Source organism: Leopardus geoffroyi, chromosome C2 (assembly GCF_018350155.1).
Source record: "Leopardus geoffroyi isolate Oge1 chromosome C2, O.geoffroyi_Oge1_pat1.0, whole genome shotgun sequence".
Classification (NCBI taxonomy): Eukaryota; Metazoa; Chordata; class Mammalia; order Carnivora; family Felidae; genus Leopardus; species Leopardus geoffroyi.
This window is the reverse complement of record NC_059333.1, coordinates 28508373-28533049: the sequence shown is the minus strand read 5'-3', so window position 1 is coordinate 28533049 and position 24677 is coordinate 28508373. Positions and strand designations below refer to the sequence as shown.

The 24677-nt window shown below is 35.7% G+C and overlaps 1 protein-coding gene across 2 annotated transcripts in view; it reads right to left on the bottom strand.

Moving 5' to 3' along the window:
• NRIP1 (nuclear receptor interacting protein 1) overlaps positions 1-24677 on the bottom strand; it is a 100175-nt gene that overhangs the window by 31560 nt on the left and 43938 nt on the right. The window contains exon 3 of one of the 2 annotated variants that reach the window (XM_045501616.1): positions 18534-18658. The gene's annotated coding sequence lies outside the window, so the exon portion shown is untranslated. Of the gene's footprint in view, positions 1-6575; positions 6984-18533; positions 18659-24677 lie in introns of those variants that run through there. The other variant, XM_045501617.1, reaches the window with a different exon arrangement.

Here is a 24677-nt window from a genome sequence, read left to right as displayed (position 1 = left end):
TAATTCACATTCATGTGCACAAATACACACACACATTACATAAAAGGAACAATTTAGATAAGAGGAAATCACAACACATATCTGAAAGATCTGAGTTTCAGCTTAAGGTTTGTCACTTACTACCCTATAACCTTGGCAGCTTGCTTAATTACTTTAAGTCTCAAGTTTCTTCACGTACAAAAGAGGGAGAATAAACTCTACCAAGAGAATAATTGGGAGGATGAAATAGTTGGGACAAGAGATGGGAGATTACCAAGAAAATAGTTGGGCATGATGACATTTCTTAAATTTGAGATCCAAGGCTCCCGGAGAGGTGGCTGTGCTGGCCTGAGAGACCCATGACGTCAATAGCCTCCATCAAATCATCAAATAAGTACTTGAACCCCAAAGTATTAAGAGATATTTCAGTCTTGTCAAAACTCTTAAAAACCTTTCAAGCTATACAGGCTTTTCAGGTATTGCTATTTCCATGAACCGTGTTCTCCGAGGCTGGTCGATATTTAAATTTGTGAGAATTTTAATATTCCATGAACATGGAGGAAAGAAAATTCTTATACATGTAAACCTAAACCAATGTCTGCATCCACAGCTTAAGAAATTCTATCAAATAACACTGAGAAACTCATTGATGATTACAGAGATTATTTTTTATATAACATTATCTGACAGCTGTTGGGATAACCAGTTTAGCTGTGTTATGTGTGTACTACTGTACTAGCTTCCTAATTGGCCCCCCTCCAATACATTCTCCACATTGTAGTCAATGCTCTTTGTAAAAGGTAAATCCCTTTGGCTAAAAACCCATAACGGTTTCCTATTTCACTTTGAATAAAGTCTGAATTCCCCTCTACGGGTCCGCAAGGCCTTGTAAACTGGCTCCAGTGAATCTACCCAATCTTATCTCCAGTCATTGAGTCTCTTGCTCATTACATCCTACTAAGGTGCTGTCCAACAGAAATATAATGAGCATCAGAAATGTAATTTAAAATTTTCTAGTAGCCATATTTTTTAAAAGCTAAAAAAGGTAAAACTAATTTGAACAGGTTTTATTTAACCCGATATATCCAAAACATTGTGATATATAAAATTCTTAAGATATTTTACATTCTTTTCATCAGGTCAGGCCTTCTGTAGAGTGTATTTTACACTGACAGGACATCTCAATTCAGACAAACCACGTATGGCTCATGGCTGCTATACTGGACAGCATCACTCAAGCTATGCAAACGTCCGCTGGTGCCAGAACAGACAATTCTTACTGGCCTTCTAGCCTCTGCATGTGTGGTTCCCTCTTCCTGAAAGGCTCTTCCTTTGCTTCTTTGCCTCCTTCCCCAGCTTAGCCTATATGTCCACCTCCTTTCCCACAAGCCTTTCCCAATGGCTTTATTCCCTAGCAAAGCACCCAGGAAAACACAGTTGTCTTAGGAGTTCTCTCATTCTGTAGTTTTATACTTTTCCTTACTTGCTTTTCCTTGCTTTTAAAGTACTTAACGCCTGTCTTCTAGTACTATGCTGTAATTATTGCTCCACAAGGACCAGGATTGCTTTTATTCTGTTTGCCACAGGTATGTCTGAGACGCTAAATTTTTGCTGAGTAAGTGGGTATCTATACATATTTCTCTCTGACCACATAATTTTTATACCGAAAAGCAACTTACAGTATAAGAAATATATATATAATCATTTAAATTTATCATGTAAGCCAACTAAAGATGCTTTAAGAAATCCTTTGATTTCTGGGGCGCCTGGGTGGCACAGTCGGTTAAGCGTCCGACTTCAGCCAGGTCACAACCTCGCGGTCCGTGAGTTCGAGCCCCGCGTCAGGCTCTGGGCTGATGGCTCGGAGCCTGGAGCCTGTTTCCGATTCTGTGTCTCCCTCTCTCTCTGCCCCTCCCCCGTTCATGCTCTGTCTCTCTCTGTCCCAAAAATAAATAAACGTTGAAAAAAAAAAAAAAAGGGAATCCTTTGATTTTTAAGTAATGAGCTTTTAGAAAGATCAAAAGAAATAATCACTTCATTTAAAATTACAAGTACTACCCAATGAAAAAGTTTACCTTTAAACTCAGATCAATCATAAAGCAGTTCTAATATTCCTCTTTTCTGTGCCTTCCAGAGAAAGTATTGTATTAATTGCTACTTATTTGCCATTCACATTTCTAAACTTAGATCATCCCAGTCTCCTAAAGATCTACAAAAGTCTGTAATTGCTAAGTAATTTCTACAACTTAAGGGAGAAAAGAAGAGTCTAGAAACTATGAGTGGCATCTGAAGAAAGGTAAACTTCTAGATTCTAAAGTGAGAGCCATGATCTACTTAGGCGTTTTACACTCTTACATGGAAAGGTGGTCACTGAAATCATGCACAGTTTTTATACATATTTTAACACAGTCAATACAAATAAAACTCAGATAAGTGATCAAGTATATATTTTGACAAGGAATCATATTATTAAAATTACAGACTTTTTTTAATGTTGAAATCTGAAACTAAATTGATAGGTAAAAAATAGGAATAAGAGTTTATAAATAGCTTTACCATGTTGAATATAAAAGATGTAAAGACTATATCATTCATTTTGAAATACCCAGTTCTACTGCATCATATTATGGTTAACTAGTCAAGTCCTCTGTTATCATTAGTAGCATAAAGAATACATCTACACAGGGCTTGGCTGTCTTACACTGAGACACACAAACCACCAGCCCCTCCCCCCTCCCCCCCCCTCACCAAAACTATCAAATATGTATAAGGTCCAAGCACCATTCATGTGTCTTTTCATTTAATCTTCATAATAAGCTCAAAAGGCAGATATAGAATAATCCCATTTTGAAGATGGGTAAACTGAGGTTTAAAGATGTTAAATAGTTTGCCTATAAACAGCTCTGCCCAACTGTTGAATCAAAGAGATACATATGGAATTCTTTCCCCCACTAACGTGGGGGAAAGGCTCCATAGTCAACTCCTACGACTTATAAGCTTCGTACAGAGTTGAATTTTGAGCCTGAGATGGCCAAGTCCCCAAACCACACCTCCAATGCTGACTAGGTTCCCCATTGCCTCCATGGGTGGTCAATTTGGTTTTCTGTCAGTTCTCTAGTTCCCTATTCATTTCTCAGCTAGAAACAAAATTAGGTTATGAATCTCAGCCCAGCTATATGAAGGCAAGTCTACTCTTGTCAGGCACTGATTTTTGGACAGACCGTCTTTAACTTGGATACCCATCTGACATGCTGGGACCCCTCCACAAACCCTAACTCCATCCCCAGGAGTCTAATCTTTCTGAAGACAATCTGAATCAGAATATTTCTCGAATTTGGCAATTCAGCATTTAATTATGCTTCAAAGAGGCCATGCCTCGCTGGTATCCCCTCTTGGAGGTTCCTTCCCAATAAGAGTCTATGCTAGCTGTCCTCTTTCACTGCTCAGCAATTACTACATTATTAAAGAAAACACTGCCGGGGCGCCTGGGTGGCTTAGTCGGTTAAGCAGCCGACTTTGGCTCAGGTCATGATCTCACGGTCCGTGAGTTCGAGCCCCACGTCGGGCTCTGTGCTGACAGCTCGGAGCCTGGAGCCTGTTTCAGATTCTGTGTCTCCCTCTCTCTAACCCTCCCCCATTCATGTTCTGTCTCTCTCTGTCTCAAAAATAAATAAATGTTAAAAAAAAAAATTAAAAAAAAAAAAGAAAACATTGCCATAAAATATTAAATATCAATAGACCATAATGCGTTTATTTGTGATTGCACCATTCACATATTTACACTAATACAAACACTACAATTTTATATAAAGATTTTTCTTTAGTTTTTAATATCTTTCTTAGTGATACTCAGTATTTTGTCATTCTTTCCAGTATAAAAATATACTGGGTCCACATTCATGGGGACCAATCCATAATTGTGTGTATATAAAATGATGTAACATCAGTTTGCTTTAATATACATCCTATTTGGGAATGAATTAAATTTTACTGTGGCTATAAGATTTCTCAATTGTTAAACATACTCTATATTAACTGCTTTCTGAGGCTGCTACCATGTAAAAACTCTGGTCCCAGCCTAGCTAATGCTGGACACCAAATAAAAACTTTTGCTCATTAACTGAGTTTAGAGAATTGTCACCCACATATTTCAAGTTGTCCTCATGAATGACTTTCATTTCATGGCCTAAATTAATAGTCATGATAACATGCTAAACATTGTTTTTGTCACATATTTAGTGTGCTTAGGTATCTCTGACTAAAGTGAACACTAAAGTGAACATGCAGTTTTCTTGGATGTTCAATGTAACGTGTTGGTGTTGGTTGATAAGCATAATGTGCCTAGATTCGCAAAAAGAATCTAAATAAGAAACAGATTTCATAGCTTTAGAAAATGTCTTATCATAGACCAGTATAGGAGGAAAAAAGACGAGTCGATCTGAAGTGAGGAACTCATATACTCGTATGTGCTCATCTAATGTTCAGAGGAAGAACGATGTGAGGCAGAGTGAATTACTCTAACTGTAAAACAATTCTATAAACATGGTCCCTAGGTTGGTTCTAAAGCTCTAAATCTCTATTCCTTCAACACACAGAATATTTTCAGAAGAGAAGCTGACGCTAAAAACTCACTACCATCAGCACAGCAAAAACTGAAACTGTAAATAGACCAGAGGAAAAAAACAAGTGTGTGTATGGGGGGCAGGGGGTGTTGGTTGAGTGCTGTTTATTCATTTGACCAAGAAATATTTACTGAGCAGTTATTATGTGCCAGGTACAGTAAGAATAGTGGGTCCTTTGGTAAACAAAAAGCAACCTCCCTCTCCACCAAAAAAAAAAAAAAAAAAAAAAAAAAGACAACAACAAGAAAACATAAATATCAATTTCTTTTACTTGGTATTCTCTCCTCTATGTTCCCATTCTGGTTGGCTGAAGATTATATATATGCATATCATTCATTTCTTTTAAAAAGGTAAAAGAGTCCAAAATTTTCAAAGTTTGAAAAGCAATTACAAAACTAAAAACTAAAATTAAAAGTAGAAGAAGTTCAAAATACGTTTTATTCTAGAAATGAAAATATTCTGGCTCTTAGTTCTATGGTTTATTTTTCCTTTACATTATTTCAATTTACATTTTTTCAATAAGAAAAAACCCACAAAACTTAGTGTATAAGAGTACAGTACTAATCATTTTGATGACTTACATTCAACTGAAAACCTAATAGTTTTCATTTTGCCATCAAGTTTAAAAGTTCTCTGAAAACATCCCTTCCCTTTATAGATAATATAACCTTAAATTTTAATCATATCAGGAATTGGTACATTTGTATTTGTTATTTAACAGATGCTTAAAATACGTTTCTCCATTCACTCATTTTCTATAAAAGTATCAGGGAGCAAGTCTAAACCAATGTCCATGACCTCTGATTACACTGATCTTCTGTATCAGGATGTTTTTGTGAGATAAAGTTAGTATATACACAACAATTACTCACATATTTACAGAAGCGAAATGTAATGTAAAACCTGTAAAGCTATATACTAATTTCATTGTTAAAGTAAACAATGGAAAACAACTTTAATTCCATCAGTGAGCTATTCTGCTTCCTCTCTTTCCTAAATCAAGTGTTCCGATTATAATCAAAGGATCAGGATGGGGACAGAGGAGGCAAAGGGCACCTGCAGTTCAATGTGGCAAGGGGCTTGGACAAGAGGAATATCTCCTCTCCCTTTCACAGTACAGATTTATATGTAACCTCAAAAGTGCAGCTACAACATTTCAAGAATGCCTGAAAATGGCAAGGGGTCAAATCCCAATCACAGATATTTCTACCGTTTTGTGAAATATTAAAACATTTATTTAATTCATACTGAGCAATCCTGAATTTTATACTGTTAAGTCTCTATCTGAAAAACATTCCCAGAAATAAAAACAAACCAAAAAAACAAAAACAAAAAAAACTAGAAAAACTGTTTCAATTTCCCAAAACAGAATCAAACAGTACAGTGTTTATGCAAATGAATGAAACTAGTAAAAGAATAAAGTAAATAACACATTTCTTAATTTCCTTAATATAGTTTAATGTAGTATAGCGGCTACCTCTTTTTCTTTTCTTTCTTTTTTTTTTTTTTTTAATTGAAAATCTCTTTTTCTTATTCTCTGTACCACATTAGGTAGGACCTTTAACAATGTAATACCCTGAAACATAATTAAAAATCATTTCCTAAACCAACTAGGTCCTCCATGACTTCTCCCACTCATTTTGTGCTTAAAATCCTCACAATATTAGCTTGAATTTCATCTCCGTCTGACACGTTTCAAGCAGTGAAGCAGATTAGTGCCTCAGAACACTTTACAGGATTTCGTTATCAATCAGGTTATGTTCCCGGTGACGCTTTCAGCAAAATTATCTTATTCGAATGAACTCTCATGGATTGAAGTAAACAAAGCTGTAGCCCACTGCTCTTGCATACTTTCCATTCATTTATTTCATTTTTCTTTACTTAGACTTCAAGCACGTGCCATAGAAAGAGCGCATGTTAAATATTCCTGGAGTGTCACAATATGTAATACAATAAAACAGATTACAACCCTACCTTTCTTTCACAGCAGTGGTGCCAAGCACAGGTACACCGGAGCAATCAATTTGTTCTGCAGACAGTAAGGCTTTCATAGAATACTAATGTAAAATCTCTTTTCTTTCTCCTTTGCCTTGACTCCCCAATGCCCAGGTCCCGACCAATACTAGGAGGAGGGCGGTATGTCTTCTGCTGAGATAACCACAACTACTAATCAAGTCTACGTGTACAAGGGCACAGGATTAAACCTCCACCAAGCTTCAGTCAGGGCTTGAGAGCAGCTAACACATGCACAGCACGGTCAAAATTAAACACACGCACGCACGCACACACACACACACACACCATGCACATGCCACGAAAATACAGATGTGTCTACTTCGGTGAACTAATTCATCACACTTTACCACTAATAGTTTCTTTCTTTCTTTCTTTTTTTTTTTTTTTTTTTTTTTTTTTTTTTAAATTTCAGAGCATAAAATCACCTCCTGTTGGACTGGGGGCTTAGATCCAACAGTACCCAACAATAATTATGATTTTCCAGAGATGAGGATCATGATCAGTATTCTCTGCATGACAGTATTCAGTTTTTTAAACATGGCATTTTTCTAAATTGGACTATCCAATACAGTGTACATAGACTTATACTTTCAGGTATTAACATAGGGTTAACAGACACAGCAAAGATTCTTTAAATTTTAAACTTAAAAAGGTAATAAAATAGCTCAAGTCCACTTCTTCAAGAAAAGGATGCACATTACCAATAATGAAAAGATGTCCGGAAGATTTTCATTTATCTTAAAGTTTTTATACTGGGTATAACCCCAACCTATTTAAAAAATATTTCCAGGTCTTAAAATGTTACTTAAAAAAACATCTTAAACACTTTATAATTATGGTAGCATAGTGGTAATTTTGATCTCATAAATCCACAATGCTGAGGTTCCTCTCTATGAAGGATTTTCACTTGGCTTCTTCTTCTTTTATCCAAAATGTTAAAAGGTATGCCAATCATTGAGTAGGGTGATGACAGAAGTTGTTAAATATGTTTTAACAACACATATTACCTCATTTTCATTTGCTTGCCTTAATTTTCAAATAACTCCTAAAAAAGTACTGATAGTCAAGGGTCTGCAAACTAAGAAACAATTAAGAACAAAACACTCTAGATGTCAAAGAAACTTAAAAGGAGGCTTCCTAAACCAGCTCTATTTTCATGTACGCAAATGCTTTAACACTGATAAAAAAACATGTGTCTTATTCTGCACTCTTCCCTTTTCTTCAAAAAAAAAAAAAAAAAAAAATAACGCAGCAGGAACAATTAGGAAATACTGGGGCCTTCAATGAAGTATTGCAATAATGTTTAATCGATACTGATGCATTTGTCCTTGACACACTGACCGTGTCATCAGGCTACTGTCATGTGATATCATGTCATTTCCCCACCTGGCTCATGACCTTGTCCTCTAAATGACCTAAAGCTTCCCTCAAGTAGCAGGAGGCCCCTCCCCGCTGTCTCAGCAAGGTCGAATGGGTCAGCGTGTCCTCATCTATAATCCACCACCATTTGTCAGCAGGGAGGCTGGAGGAGGCAGGCTTGCTACAAGGGGAGAATGCCCAATTAGGCAGCTGTCACACAAAGCATAGGCTGCAAAATTATCCCCTGTCAAAAGAAAGAGCAGCTGCGGGTGCCAATTACAGCAACCTTTCAACCCTTTAGGTACTGGAAACTACACAGAAGTAAATGAAGAACAATTAGTGATAACAAATCGATGAATTAGGACAGTGAATTAGAAATTACTAGCAGGTGAGCCTGGGTCATACATGACATAAGGGCATACCAGACCCCAGGCAAGGGCAGGGATGTACAGAGTCACGCTAAGCATTTTCTTGCATGTAGATTTTCCCTCTGGCATTTTCTTTTTTATAAGCCTCAAATCCTTTAAAATGTTCATTACCTAATAGTATACATACCTTTTTACTTTTCTGGGAAGACCCAAATAAACTATTTCTCGACTAGAAGAAAATCCTTCAGAACAGTAAGTCTAGTTAACTCTAAATTGCTCTTATACAATCTATCATGCTATCCCCTCACACTTAAATTTAAGTGTGGCCCACGGAATCGAAAATACCAGTTCAAATAATCACACCTCAAATATTATCCATCTTCATAAAGTACTTGCCCCGATGCTACTTTAATCACACTTACTGGGAAATACCTCTCCGAAAGCAACTGGGTATGGATTCTGGGAAAACTGTTAGGCTGATATCATTATGTTGATGTTCAATTTCTCTGCACAGTGTGATTCTGTGTATAAAGAAATAACTGCAATGCATGCTTCTCTATATGATATATATTTTTAAAAAAAACAACTACATTAAACTACTCAGATTATTTTGCTCCTGCAGAGGTGATACGCATTGAGTCTCAAGCATAGAAAGCCAATCCACTTGGACTGTATCCAACGGATGTCTTTGGTAGTTAGCACTGGGAGGCAGCAGAAAAGGAACAAAAATGGGCAAACATGGCGCACAAAGGAGAGGGAATCCAACATGGCTTAACGTTTATGGACACGGTTTCCCCGTGCCCTGAAAAAGTTACGTATGTTCAGAAACAACTTTCTTAAAGTCCATTTTAAACCAATGCTCCTTATTTTCCTTGGAAAAAAGCATGTTATCTTCCCACGCTGATTCTTTGAAAGTTGAGAAACCTGAATGATAGGTGCTATAATTTGTAAAGAAGCAGGGATAAATTGCTCAACTAGAATTCTACATCACAAATGGGTAAGAGTGAGGAAGACAAGGGGAGGCAATAAAAAGCACTTCACTCATCCCCCTCCAACAAATTAGAAATAAATCACAGTTGCCAGAGGGAAAAGTTCATAATTCCTAGCTCCTAAATCAAGTCATTTGATGAAGTTTCTAGGAGAGAATTGTCGTGGGAAGAAAACTTCTCCATTAAAAGTTTATCTAAGAATTTGATTCATAAATTATGTTTCACATTGTGAAAAAATGGGCATTTATAAATTTTCTTTAGTTTAGAATTCAACCTTCTAAAGTCAGACGTAAGAATTCAAAGAAAGAAATGGCAAGTAGACTGGAAAGAAGGAGTTAATGCCTTTAGAATTCAGCTTCCATCATACATGGGTGACTATCTCTTTAAATAATTTAAATCCTCTCCATCAACTACAAAGCTGTTTTGAAGCCATTTAGCTTTGTTCTTTACATGTGTTCTAATTAAGAAATGACCTTGTCATCACACACACCATAAATCCGGGATTATTTCCTACAGCAAAAAATTCACAGAGTCCCCCCCAAAAAAAGAAAAAGAGGGGAAAAAAAGACTTCTTCCTCAGTTCCTCACTAAAGGAAGTTGTTGGTTGGCTAAACGCTGAAGCAGTTTCACCGCATAATTTTTTTTTTTGTTGTTGAATGTCACAGGGCGGGTTAGTGTGACCTTGAGCTGCATCAGCAGCACAGCAAGGGTCGAGATGCCTGCAGGCGCCCTTGTACTGGATTTGCAAGACAAAAACCTTCAAACTAGCTGAAGGACATCTTAAATCTCTTCAAAGGTTTTCCGAACTAATCTGGGCTGCTCTTAGCAGGATCTGTGCCAGTGTGAGAGGCAAAATTAAAAACAAGGTCTTTGACAGGATGTTGTCTCCTCTTAACCCTTCCTAAGCAGAACAGAACAAATCACAGGCTTTCTGGAGAGACAGTTTACCTAGAAGCATTCTTTCATAACAATTTACGTAAGCAAGCAATCACAAAGGATGGGGCAGCTATTAGTTCTCAAAATCAAACCTCCCGTGACACTGATTAAAGAATTTGGGTCAATTTTTTTTTTCTTGACCATATTTTAATGTAGTGAATGTAAAACTTAAAGCTCTATTTGCTATCTTTTCGATTTGTAGCACAGTGAGAGGTTAAGAATAAGGAAACATTTCCATCCACATTAATCTCTAGAATTCTTTTTTTTTTTTTTTTAAGGACTAAGCCGTAGCTGGTTAAGTCACAAACTTCATGCATATTACAAAGAGCTTACTAAAATGACAACAGGTCAACAAAATCACATCATAGGTTTACAAAGTTCTTATATCTAACATGATGGATACACTGCTAAGAGGGGGAAAAATCAGAATAGTGAAAAGGAACATAAAATGAACAAAGCAATGTCAGCCTTGTTAGGAAAAAAAATCAGTGTGAAACGTTGTTACTGTGCTGTAGTATCTCCAATGCACGAACCAAGAACTGGGTGCGAGTCTTCCCTGGCAATGTTTTCAAAGTTTATTAAGTAGCTATGCTGCCAAGAAGTAGTCGAAGGAACAAATAGCCATATCACTGTCTTTAGGATACTGCATTTTAAGTACCTTTCCATCTAGAACATGTTAATTTGTCATCATCAGATAAAAGGTATGACGTAACTAGTCGGAGAGAATATTTAGTAAAAGGTACAGAGTTTATTAAGGTTTGGTAGGTTGCAAATTAGGTCCTTTAAAAAAAAAAATAGGCTAAGTAAATCCAAGATTATGCTGAGTAACAACCACACTTTCACTTACTTGAATTCAGACACACTTTTCTGAATGGGACAGGAAAAGGGTAAAGTAACACCTAGTAAGCAGACAATATATGAGAGTGAACCATACGTGTACATTTCTTTAGTCCCTGTGCAAAAGGAGACAAGAGCATATACTGTACTGAATGCTGTGGCTGAGGCTGTTAAAAAAAAAAAAAAGGACTCTAGGGACACAGAGTGAGCAGTAACTAGGTTTTCAGTTCACAGGTACATGTGCCCTAGGTGGCGGTCAGTGATGGTTAAAAAACAAGGAAGGGCTGGCCAGGGAGAAGAGAATGGCATCACTCTAGGTTACAGAAATAGCACTCAAAGGCAGGGAAGAGCTGAGTGTGAGACAGGAAGGGGGGGTGGTCCAATGTGACTAGAGATTAGGATGAAAACGCAATTGGGACCAAGGACTTTGAATCAAGGCCATGACAAGGAGCTGGCCTTTATCTGGTGGGCAGTGGAAGGGTTACAGGCAATAGTCTGATTAAACGCATGTCAAAAACAAAAACAAAAGTTGTAGAGTTGTTGACAGCTTGGAGGGGAGAAACTGAGATGAACTAGCACAGAAAACATGGTCCAAATGAGACAGGGGCAAGAATGTTGAACAAAAAGATAACTCCAAAAAACGATAAAGGCTGGTCTGAATATTTAGAAAGCAATGTGTAGAACATAAATAGTGCTATAAAATAGGATATTTTTAATAGCAAGCACATTAAATCAAAAAATTATGAAAATAATAACCATATCTCAAGCCCAGGTTTGTAAATCACCTTGCTGACATGCTTTGGACAAAGTTTCAAGAAAAGCAGGAACTCCTGTAGAGGTATTTAACAAAGAGTCAGAATCAGATTCTGTTGGAGATTTGAATTTTGTACATTTAAAATAACACTCTTCATTAAATATCAAGTAAGGATTTTTGCCTATTAAGGCAGGAACATGTAACTTTTCAGAATAGTGTGAAGGTATCTTCCCTTGGCCATAGGAGACAGATGTCTGGCTTAAACCATAATGTGGTTGCTGGAGCTCCCACATTATAAAGAGTTCCATCAACACTAATGAGAATAAAATTAACTCAGCAAACATTTATTCTGTGTATACTATGTTTAGAACTCAGAATTAAAAAATAAAAAGTCCCCAACATTCTATCAGCTTTGTACTTCTAGTGTATCACTTATAACAATAAGTCCCTAAATTATAGTTCACACCATGACACCATTACACAGTTAACAGACTACAAGTACAAAGAATATTAAGCTGTTAGTGAATTAAGTCCCAACCAGCAGCCATCTTGGTATCCCCATGCAGCTGACAAGGTACGCAATGAAATCTCAGAACTCTCTGGGAAGACCCAGTACCCGTGCAATTTGAAGAGAGTCGTCAAATACTCCAGAGACTGACTGTCCTGCTAAGACCTCAGAAAGAATTTAACAGAGTATCAGCCAAGGTAAGAGGGTAGGGAGTGAAAAAGAACAGGAGTCACTAGAGCCAAGAAACTATCTGCCAGAGAGCAGACTGTACTCTCAGAAAAGGAAAGCCCGCATCGGGGATCAGGTTGAGGCAAGTAGAGGGGAAGGTCAAACAAAGGAGAGAAGAAGAAAGATTCTGAAGGGAATATTTCTCACTTCCCTGAAGAAATAAACTTTACTCTGTGAAATCATGAAGAAAATGACCAAATCACCAAACCCTCTAAAGTAAGAAGAATCCATCACAGGAGAAGTGTTTGGAAGTCCACAGGTCATAAAAAGGTCTAGCAATTGAAAGCAGGGTACTGACAGGGCACAACTAGTGATGACCTCCCCAAGTATCTACAAATAAAATGACTTTTCCTTGAGTAAGCATCTCCATCCTACCTGTAATACTTTGCAGCACATTTTATGTCTAGACATTCATATGAGGATGGGTAATATGATAAGCCTTGCAGATTAAAAAAAAAATTTACTAATCTGCAAACACGAAAAGTAGGATACAACATTATTTAAATAACAATAGAGAATACTCTGTTGGCAATTAGACAATTCCTGTAAAGAAAAAATTCTTAAAGCACCTCTTAGGAGGTGTGTGAAGTCAAAACTACTTTCATAATAACAACCTGTTACCTGCTTGTTGTCTCTTTCTCTCATGAATGTACACAGAAGTAAGTGATGTGTGTTACTGATAATGTGTTAATGACTAAAGGAACATAGCCTTGTATATTCTTGAGTTTTAAATATTTTGTCAGTTTTAATGTCTTTAAAAAATTTTTTTTTTTTTTAAATTTGAGAGAGAGAGAGAATACGTGAGCTCTCTTTAGAGAGGGAGAGAATCTCAAGCGGGCTCCATGCTTAGCGTGGAGGCCTATATGACCCTGGGATCACGACCTGAGCTGAAATCAAGAGTTGGATGCTCAACCTGGTGAGTTATTCAGGTGCCCCTCTCAGTTTTAATTTCTAATATGGCAAATATTGGTTGATATGGCCCTCATAAAGAAAAGCTCTTTTGGGTCCTCAATAATATAAAAGCCTAAAGGGGTCCTGAGACTGAAAAGTTCGAGAACTGCTGCTAGTCTACTGACATAGAGTCAAGAACTTCACAATCTTGGTTTCAATCTTCAAACAATATCTCTACTTTCTAATTTTCAACAATTTATACTTTTAACAATGCCAGATAAATACTGTTCTCTGTGCAGACATGTCTCAAAGACTCAGGTGGGGGAAGAAAACAAAAAACAAAAAAACGATCTTTTAAAAAAGAAAGTTAGTAGACTAAAGAGGGTAGGAGATATCTACTATTTTTGTGCAGTCACTCCTCTTCTGAATTTACCACGCAAGAAGTAACAAATCCACAGATATTTATAAAGAGGCTGCTATGTATTGAGAACTGAAGACAGAAGGATAACTAAGTGACAAACTAGCCCTTGGTAGGCTCACCATCCTGTCAGAAAAAATATAGTCCACAACTTGGTGAGATACTAGTAACAGAAAAGGTATGGACACAGTTTAAAAAAAAAAAAAAAAAATGGAAGGGCAAATTACTGGGAAGAACACAGGCAGGGAACGTGTTTGCTAGTTGTGAAGGCACACCATCGAGGTGGCATGTGAATTGACTGGCAATAATCAAGGCTTTGCCAAATGGAACAGAAGTTAAAAGGCTCTCTTTAAGCAGTGGGAGGAGCATCAGTCCCAGCAGGGAAGCCCAACAGCACACAGTATGTTTTAGAAATGTTAAGTAATCTACTCAAATAACAGAAACTGTTGAGTAATTAGGAAGTTTTATGGAATTTGATAAAGTAATTTGAGGTCATCTGTTGAATTCAGTGATGAAAAATCTGGATTTATAATTTGTATATCTTTTTCTTAATATCCAACCTGTTGTAGAGAGAAACTTGTAAAAAATACAATGAAAGTAATTTGTTTAAAAAAAAAAATGAAGTGAAAACAAAAGCTGGTTCTTCACCACAGATATTTTGAGAACCTTGGAGAACAGGCTGCAAGATGGTGGGACAGAGGGGCAGTAAACTAGAGAGAAAAGCTTCATGCTAGAACTTGCATGGACAGTACTGTCAATAATCTTTCTACAAGTAAATGAAGAAAAGAAAATAAATGGGGTTTGAAAATTACTGGCATATCTCTAATCCAGAATGGGGAAATTCTAGTCATCTAGATGAAGGGCATAAACCCTACTGTTAGAATCACACTAATTTCAGATGCGCAAACTGCAGGCCATGTGATTGATGGGCAAACATAGCAGAGAATCAAGGAGAATATCAGGTTCACTAGTTATTTTAAGTGAAGATGACCAGGGTCTGTGTAAGAAGAGAAAGTGAATTGACACTCTGATCAACACATTTTAAAATTATTTTAATTATTTCATTTGCCACCTTTCATGGGACAGAAAAACCCTGAGTTGACATGCTGGCTTGGTATAGTGGAGAATTTTCCTCTCAAAATGATGTTCGTTAATATCATTAACTTACTAAAGGTATTAGGTAAAGCTTACTAAAGGTATTAAGTAAAAGACTTAAGAAAAAGCCAATTCTTTAAAGACACCAAGTTCAGCAAAATGTTAATTATACTAACGTTTCCCATTGTAACAGTGTATTAGGATTAAGGAAGACCTGTTACTTTCTTATGGTCATTATGCTATTGGGATTGCTGAATTACTTTATCAGACTAGTAACAGGAGTGAATTGGAAGTTTTAGGAAAATGTAGTGGCTGTGGAGGCAAAGGCATAAGTAAGGAGGCTTCTAGCACAAACACTCCAGATGAGAAATGCACTCTGAGACAAAACGCTGGCTGTGGGAAAGGAAATTAAAGAGGGAGTGGAAGCAACGTTGGTAATTAATGCTTCATTTGAGCCCAGCATCCACATTTTCTTGCCCAGGTTGTCCACAAAACCAAGGAAACATCAGTTGAGAAAGCCAAGTTAATTTATGGGAATTAATTCCAACTAAAATAACTCCCCTAGATTCTGGATTGATCTTGGTTTCACCTGTACCATGTTATCAACTGAAAACCTTGTGTAGGAGTTTAAGCACTTTTTCAAAGTGTTATTTCTTAAATTAAAAACCTTACTATGAGGCATGTTTTATAAAGTTTGGGGAAGGCATTCCATGTAGACAACTAGACTTACCAACCTGGTAACCCAATCTGTTAGAACCAGCTGAATCACTGGCCATTTTTGTGTCTTCATACAGACATTTCTATATCTGACAGAAAACCTACTGAAATAGTTATCAACAATTTAATTGAACTAGAAGAAAAATATATACATTAAAGAACTCTTCCCAGCGAGAAATCATAAGATAGAACAATAAAAACTCCACTTAGTGAGAAAATGAGTATTTGAAGCTAAACTGATTTATGGTCAATTATCTAATTCCACCCGAGATGGTCACTGTTTTTTGTATTACCAACACTTACTAAAATTAGCTAATAAATGTTGCACTCTGAAATAAAAAGAGCACAGAAAGTATATGGAGTCCTATAAAACATTAAAGAAGGTGATTTTATTTTGTAATTTATATGGGATAAGTTTTTGTTTTTTGTTTTTTGTTTTCCAAAAGACAGAGCTGACAAGTGAGCAAAGGAAATCTGGCCTAAAGCACGGAGAAGCTTTATAAACACTTCATACTTTATATGATTTGCAATATTCATTGAATCAAATTCTTTTCCTTTTTCCTTATCACCTTCTTTGGCCTCCCATTCTCAAGAACATTACTTAAAAATATGACATACCTGTTTCTGGAGGGTAGCTGTATAATGGATAGATTATAGTAAAACCTCATGGAATAATATATTAATTCACACTCTTCAACTGTATTCTATCGAATACTCGTCTTCTGACATATATAAAAATCCTCCTTTGGAAACTAAGAATCCAACAGCTGACTAATAGAATGCCTACTGAAAAGATATATTATGACAACTTCTCCAAATTTATTTGACCATGGACCTCTAGTTCAAAACAAAGAATTGTTTAACAAAACATATTTTAAAAAACACATATTGAACATATATTCATTTTTAAATCTTGAAAAAATTTAAATGTACATAAGTGATCATCACTAATAGCTCATTTTTATATGCTTTCAAACTATTCATTGTACATTCAAAATGATCTGTCTTTTCTATCTGGGAGAAAAGATCTAAATTTGATCATTTTTCAAGGACAACTTTTTGGCTATGTAAATTTGCCAGCTGGCTATCTATGATTTATTTATCCAACTGTCATAAGTGGTTGTTGGTTACTTGGTAAAATAAGGGTGTTGACAAATTAAGAACAACAAACTAATTATATCTTGTGGGTCACAAGAATATGCATGATTATAATTTTCATTTTAACAAAATTAAAAGTTGAGAATTAGAGCGCAGTAACAACTATGCTCATCAAATAATAAAAGCAGATTTTGGACTATCAGTCATTAACACATAATTATACCTGAATGAAAGAACTCTTAGCATTTAACAAATAAAACTGGTCGATTTAAAATCTCAATTTAGAGGAAAAAATAATATAAGAATATGTGAGGAATGACTAGCAAACCAAAAAATTATTAGTAACTGTATAGTCCTTTTATTTGACAAATACAATGGTTTAAAGATTTTCCTACTTAAATTACAAGAAAGAACAAAGAGAATGATTAAAACAAAAAAATAAGAAGAATAATTAAATAACTTAATCCCTGGGTTTTCTGAATATACTCAGAATAGTCAGGAAAGAGGAATTTGTATTAGCACTGTGCCCACCATCTCATACATAAAATAAGGAAAAAATCTGGCTCCAAGTTGCCATCCCCCTTTAGAAACATCAGGGTCCAGGGGCGCCTGGGTGGCGCAGTCGGTTAAGCGTCCGACTTCAGCCAGGTCACGATCTCGCGGTCCGTGAGTTCGAGCCCCGCGTCGGGCTCTGGGCTGATGGCTCAGAGCCTGGAGCCTGTTTCCGATTCTGTGTCTCCCTCTGTCTCTGCCCCTCCCCTGTTCATGCTCTGTCTCTCTCTGTCCCAAAAATAAATAAACGATGAAAAAAAAAATTTGAAACATCAGGGTCCATTAAAATACCGTGAATTTTAGGATTTCCTATCTGTTTTCTTCTAACAAGAATTTTCAGCTAGCTAATTGAAAGTGAACTCTTCACAACTAATTATAAGCACAATAATTCATCACTATGTCCTTTCCCAGTTTACTCGAAGTGCTTCTGTCCAGGCGTAAGCAGCGCAAAGTGCAAGAGCTTAAGACATGACAAATTCATTTAGGCTGTAGCTATACGAGATAACAGGAGTGCTAATCCAAGTAGAATTAACCACTTGCCCATCTCTTTCTGTCGTACTGCCCACCTACTTGTGGTAACTTAATCAGATTATTTTATCACATCTCAGAAATGCTAATATACTATCTGCCTTGTAAGAGGTAACCATTTTATATAATTCAAAAAGTAATCATTGACTCAGATTGTGATAAAACCACAATAACCAAACATGCTTCTATTTTTCCTCAAAACAATAATTAACTTTTTATCTGAAATCAGATTGCTATTTCGGGTTTTATATTAACTGTCCATTTTCTCTGGTTTTTGGTAAAAACAAATTATCATCAGCACAACTAATATTTCTGATTTCAAGCTTCTCAATCCCTCTCCAGAAGTAATCTATACCTTTGAATTCTGAAGAATCTCTCGTGTCTTTCTTAGGGCATTTAGCTTCTTTCTACTGCTTGATAAAATTTATTTATCTCCTTTCGCTGTAAGCTCCTTAGACTGTATCTTAATTCACTGTTTTGTTTTAAACCACACTGTGCCTAATGAAATAATTTGCACAGATATAACACAAAATATAAATCTGGTGACTACGAGCTAATTTATAACTAAGAAATTATGGTCCAAAATATATTAAAATTACATTGATTAAGCCTTAAGAATGCAGGAAAAATATTCTCACCATCTGTCTCCAACAAGGTTTGTATCTACTTTCTGAGAAAGGAAATCGAGAAGGCTGTTGAAAAGTAGCTCTCCTGTCATCTGGAGTCTTCAGATTCCCTGTTCCTCCTTCAGTCTCATGTGCATCTGAAGAAAAGGAAAAAGATAGTTTTGCATCTATTCCAAACCAGATTCTGGAATATCTTGTGTGAAGTTCTGTAAACTTTTCCCAGTATCTTTTCTTGTTCAAGTTCCATGTAGAAATAGGCATTTAAGAGAGAAATATGCTTTTATGAAATATGAATCATCCATTAAAGGAGAGCAACATATCTTGGCTTTCTAGACAGTACATTTGATAAAAGTAGATGCTTCAAGAAAACAAACTGTGAAAAGGTTTATAATTGTTTCAGATATACTTATAACCTCTGTTAATTTTAAATTTCAGTCAAATCAATTCAATTAAGTTACAACTAAAAATTCTAAATCCTTCCAAAGGTGTATTTTCAAAACAGAAAAATAAAAAGAAAAAAATATATATAGTTTTTTCTCATATTAAGCTTTTTCTGTTACAAAATACTATTTATGTAACCTTTCTAGCACAAAATTTGTAATAGATATCAAATGACTTATGTTCATAGACAGACTTGTACCCCAATCTTCAAAGCAACTTTATTTTAAATAAAGTTGTTGGAAACAACTCAAATGCCTATCAGTAGGTAAATAAATTACGGTATGCCTATACAATGAAACATTTACTACTCAGCAACAAAAAAGGATGCACTATTGATATAAGCAACAGCATGGATGAGTTTCAAAATAATCATGTTGAGCGCAAGAAGTCAGACAAAAAGGAAAACATAGGGTATAATTTCATTTGCATAAAACTGTAGAAAATGCAAAGCAATCAAGAGGGAGAGAAAACATTTCAGTGGTTGCCTGGGGATACAGGGGTGGGAAGGTACAGGAAGGAGGGATTACAAAAGGACACTACCTTAATTGTGGAGAGACGGTATCATGCGTATGTACATATGTCAAAATTGATCAAACTGTAAACCTTAAATACGTGCAGTTTATTGGATGTCAATTATAACTCAATAAAGCTATAAAAAATTAAATTTCTTAAAATGTTGTATGCTCCTTGATGTAGCAATTCCAAGTCAAGGATTTATCCTAATGAGGATATATACAAGTATTTAGCCATAAGGATGTCATAATATACATTATTTATAATAGTAGAAACCATTGAAAACAGCCATTGAATCTCCAAATAAAAAGTCTGGGAAATTTTCGTATATTACATGGTGAGATACTATGTATACACTAAAATACTACATAAAAAATTATAGTATATCATCATATATAACTTATTACATAGTAAGTGATAAAAATAGGAAACACAGCATTATGTTCAGTAACCTGAATGTGTTTCAAAAGTATATGAAAATAAATGCAGCAATTATTTCATTTAGAGATAATTTTTATTTTTCCTTTTTTGCTGATTTATATTTCCTAGTTTCTTTATAATAAACATGTATTACTTTGGTAATCAATAAAACAAATTCAAGGATGAAAACAGCAGCAGTCTACAAGTGTCCACTCCCTAGTACAAGTAAAACTTGTACAAGTAAAATACTCCTCAGAGGGGGTGTACATTACAGAGTTTTGAGCTATCACGTCACCTCCACCAGTGACCTAGCCAACAGTAGTGAGAAAAGGGCAGGTCTGACAGGATGAACTGGAGTAATAATTAGTAGCCAAGTGATTTACCAGTTATAAAGCACTTTTATGGGCATGACCTCATTTGATCTTCATAACTCAGTGAAACAAGCAGAGAAGGCATTATCCCATTTTATAGAAGGGGAAACAGACAATGAGGAAGACTAGGTAAATGTCATGTCCCAATATTACAGATCTTGGATTTAAATGGAGTCTTAACTATCAATTCTGGTACGAACTCTAAGAGGAATAGGGGACAATCACTTCTGATTATGTATAACTAGAAGGCAGTGATTTACACGTGAATTTAAAAATACCCATATTTGCTACTATATTAGTATTCTCATTTGAATATGCTAGGGGCCTTAGGGACGTCCTAAATTCCCAGGCCCAACCTCAGAAGCTATACCCAGGCAACCTCATCTTATCCCTGGTCAACATTACCTACTAAAGCACTGAAATTCAAGAATTTGATTACTCAGTTTTCAGTTGCATTTCTTTCCTTCTTGGAAAAAAAAAAAAAAAAAAAGTAGAACCCATAACTACATTTATGAATGCTGCAAATAGTGACTTACAAGTTTGATGTCAAAAGATCTAACTTAACAGTACTTTCAAATACCACCTTTTGGGCCAAATCTCTTTTGGTACACATGCAGACAAGAAATAGTCTCCGAACAACCCCAAGTATATTATATTCAGTGAAGAAAATGACCAACTCCTCACAAAAGTATCAGTAAACATCTTCAGAGGCACATTATGAACAAGCTGGTCAGCATCTGCTGATGAGGTCTTGAAGCATAAGAAACCCTTGTAGTTACTACTCCAATCATCACCCCCGTGACGAGAGACTAAAAAGCTCTTGTTTTCTGGACACTTATTGTGTATCAGGACTCCACTAACCTCTCTCTATACACCATCTTTAAAACAACCTTATGAGAGAACTGTTATCAACCCCACTTTATAGATGAGGAAACTAAGTTTAAGTTACCCCAAATCATAAAACCAGTAAAAGCTTAAAGTGGAATTCAAACTCTGGTATATTTTACTTGGAACCAAGATGGGGCCATGGCAGTTCTCTGGAACATAAATCTGACTCTTCTCTGGTATAACCCACCTACAATGGTTTCAATTCAAGTAGGGCAAAAACACTGGAGAATGGTATATGAAGTTCATGACTACATTTTCCATGTAAAGAGTAAAAATTATCCAGAGCTCACAATCTGTGTCTGATACGGTGCCACATTCTAGAATAGTTTGTATTGATGTTTAATGGCTGGTCTCTATTAAAGCATCGTTTTAACCCCCTTGAGCTAACGTGATCACGTGAAAGATTAATAAGTATTTAAATAAAAATTAGCAAAAGATAATATAAAAGAAACACCTCTCACAGATTAAAACTGTCTTATATCAATAGATGAGTAATTCAGTCTTAAGTCCAAGTCAGTGAAACTGAATGTGCCAGGTGTTTTGAACTATGGAGATAGGAAGGATTTCTATGAGTAAGAAAACATTTAAATAACTTTGTGAGAATTGTAGAAAAGAAGTATTTCTGTAGAATATTATGCAATCATCAAGATATATTATTTCAAATAATATTTAATGATAAAGATGGTAAAAGGAATGTATGTGATGCTAAGAAAGCAAGGTTCTAAACTATCTGTTAAGTTGAACAAATTCTAGGGGCTAGGGACTGTGCTAGGTGTTGGAATTACAAAGGGAACAAGATTCCAAGTGCGAAACTACTCTTCACTGTGTTATTTGCATGATTAGGACCTTCAGGTTGTTTAGATATCAGTTTAAATGTCATTTCCTCAGAGAAGCTTCTCCTTATCACTTTATGGAAAGTAGCTTCCTCTCTACCTCTTACTTTGTTTAAACTCTATTTTGTTTTCTGTTTCCTTGTTTTCTTTTATCTGCATCTACTGAGATGCTTAATGGGGTTCTTATCCTTTATTCTATCATTAATGGATTACTACGTTATATTAAGCTATATTACATTAATTGATTGTTTCAGTGTGAAAACAACCCTTCCTTTTTGACACAAATACCTACAACTAACACCATAATTAATGGTGAAAGACTGAATGCTTTGCCCTATCACGCTGGTAAAGAGGTAAGACGTTTGCTCTAGATACCACTCTGAGACTTTACTCATTGCAATCAGGCCAGAAATTTAAAGACACATAAACAGGAAAAGAAAAAGTTAAAACTCTCTATTTGCAGGCAACATTACCTTGTATGTAGATAAGAAATCTACAAAAAAAAAAAAAAAAAAAAAAAAAAAAAACTACTAAGAATATGTAGAAAGGTTGTAGGGTATAAGATCCAAGTGTAAGAATTAATCACATTTCTATATACTAAAAATAAATAATCCAAAAATTAAATTTTTAAAGTTCTACTCACAATAGCAGCAAAAAGAGCAAAAAGAGACTTAGGAGAAATTTAACAAAAGAAGTGCAACACCTGTGCACTCAAAAACTAGAAAACGTTAAGAGAAATTAAAGATCTAAATAAACAAAGATACATTCTATGTTCATGGATTAGAAGACAATGTTGTTAAGATAGCAATTCTACAAATCAACACCCCCCCCCCCAAAAAATGAATAATCCAATTAAAAAATAGGCAGAAGAAATGAACAGACATTTCCCCAAACAAGACATGCAGCTGGCCAACAGACACATGAAAAGATGCTCAACATGACTCATCATCAGGGAAATGCAAGTCAAAACCACAATAAGATATCCCCTCACACCTCTAAGAATGGCTAAAATCAAAAACACAAGATGGGTGCCTGTGTGATTCAGTTGGTTAAGTGGCCGACTTTGGCTTAGGTCACAATCTCGTGTTTGTGGGTTCAAGCCCCACATTGGGCTTGCTGCTATCAGCTCAGAGCCCACTTTAGATCATCTGTCCCCCTCTCTCTCGCTGCCCCCTCTCTCCTCATGCTCTCTCTCTTTCAGTAAGTAAATAAAAAACATCAAAAAAAAAAAAAAAAAAAAAGAAACAATAAGTGTTGGGGAGGATACGGAGAAAAAGGAACCCTCTTTCACTGCTGGTGAGAATCAAACTGGTGCAGCCACGCTGGAATACAGTATGGATGTTCCTCAAAAAGTTAAAAATAGAACTATCCTACAACCCAGTAATCATGCTACTGGGTTTTACCTCCAAAATACAAAAGTACTAATTAAAGGGATACATGCACCCCTATGTTTACAGCAGCATTGTTTAAAATCGTCAAATTATGGAAGCAGCCCAATGTCCATCAATAGATGAATGGATAAAAAAGATGTGTTGTCTATATACAATGGAATATTATTTGGCTGTAAAAAAAAAAAAAAAAAAGGAGTGAAATCTTGCCATTTGCAATGACATGGGTGGAGCCAGAGAGTATCATGCTAAGTAAGATAAGCTGGTCAGAGAAAGACAAATACCATATGATTTCACTCATGTGGAATTTAAGAAACAAAACAAATGAGCAAGGGGATAAAAAGAAGAGGGGGAGGGAGGGAGAGAGAGAGAGAGAGAGAGAAAGAGAGAGAAAGAAACGAAGAAACAAACTCTTAACTATTGAGAACAAATTGATGGTTACCAGAGCAGAGGTCAATCGGGGGGGAGGGGTGTGAAATAGGTGACAGGGACGAAGGAGCAGACTTGTGATAAACATGGGGTTATATACAGAATGGTTGAGTCACTACATTGTACACTTAAAACGAATATAACACTGTATGTTAACTATACTGGAATTAAAATAAAAAAATAAATCTATCAATTTCTGCCATGCTTTCTTTTTTGTAGAAATTGATTCTGATATACATATGAAAGTATAAAGGATTGAGAATATCCAAAACAATTTTGAAAAAGAAGACTAAAGCTTTAGAACTTAATACTACCTAACTTTAAAACTTACTATAAAGCTGTAATAACCAACACAGTGTGATATTGGCATAAAGACGGACATACAGATAATGAAATAGGATAGAGCCCAGAATAAACTCTCACATTCATAGTCATTTGAATTTAACAAATGTGCCATAGTGTTTCAATGAGGAAAGAATAGTCTTTTTAATATATGATGCTGGAACAGGTGAAAAATCATACACAACAATAAAAAGACAAATAAGTGTAAATCTTTCACAACATACAAAAATCAGAACTTGAAATGGATCATAACTCGAATTATAAGAACTAAAACTACAAAACTTCTAAGAGGCACAGGAAAAAATCTTGTGACCTTACGTCAGGGAAAAAATTCTTAAACATGGCAACAAAGGTGTAATCCATTAAAAAACAAACAAACAAAAAATGGACAATTGGGACTTGAAAAAAAAATTTCAAAAGACATAATTTACATAAAAGACAAACCACATAAGATAAAATATTTGCAAATCACACATGATATACATGATAAAGAAGTGGTATCTAACATATTAAAACCCTCAAGACTTGAAG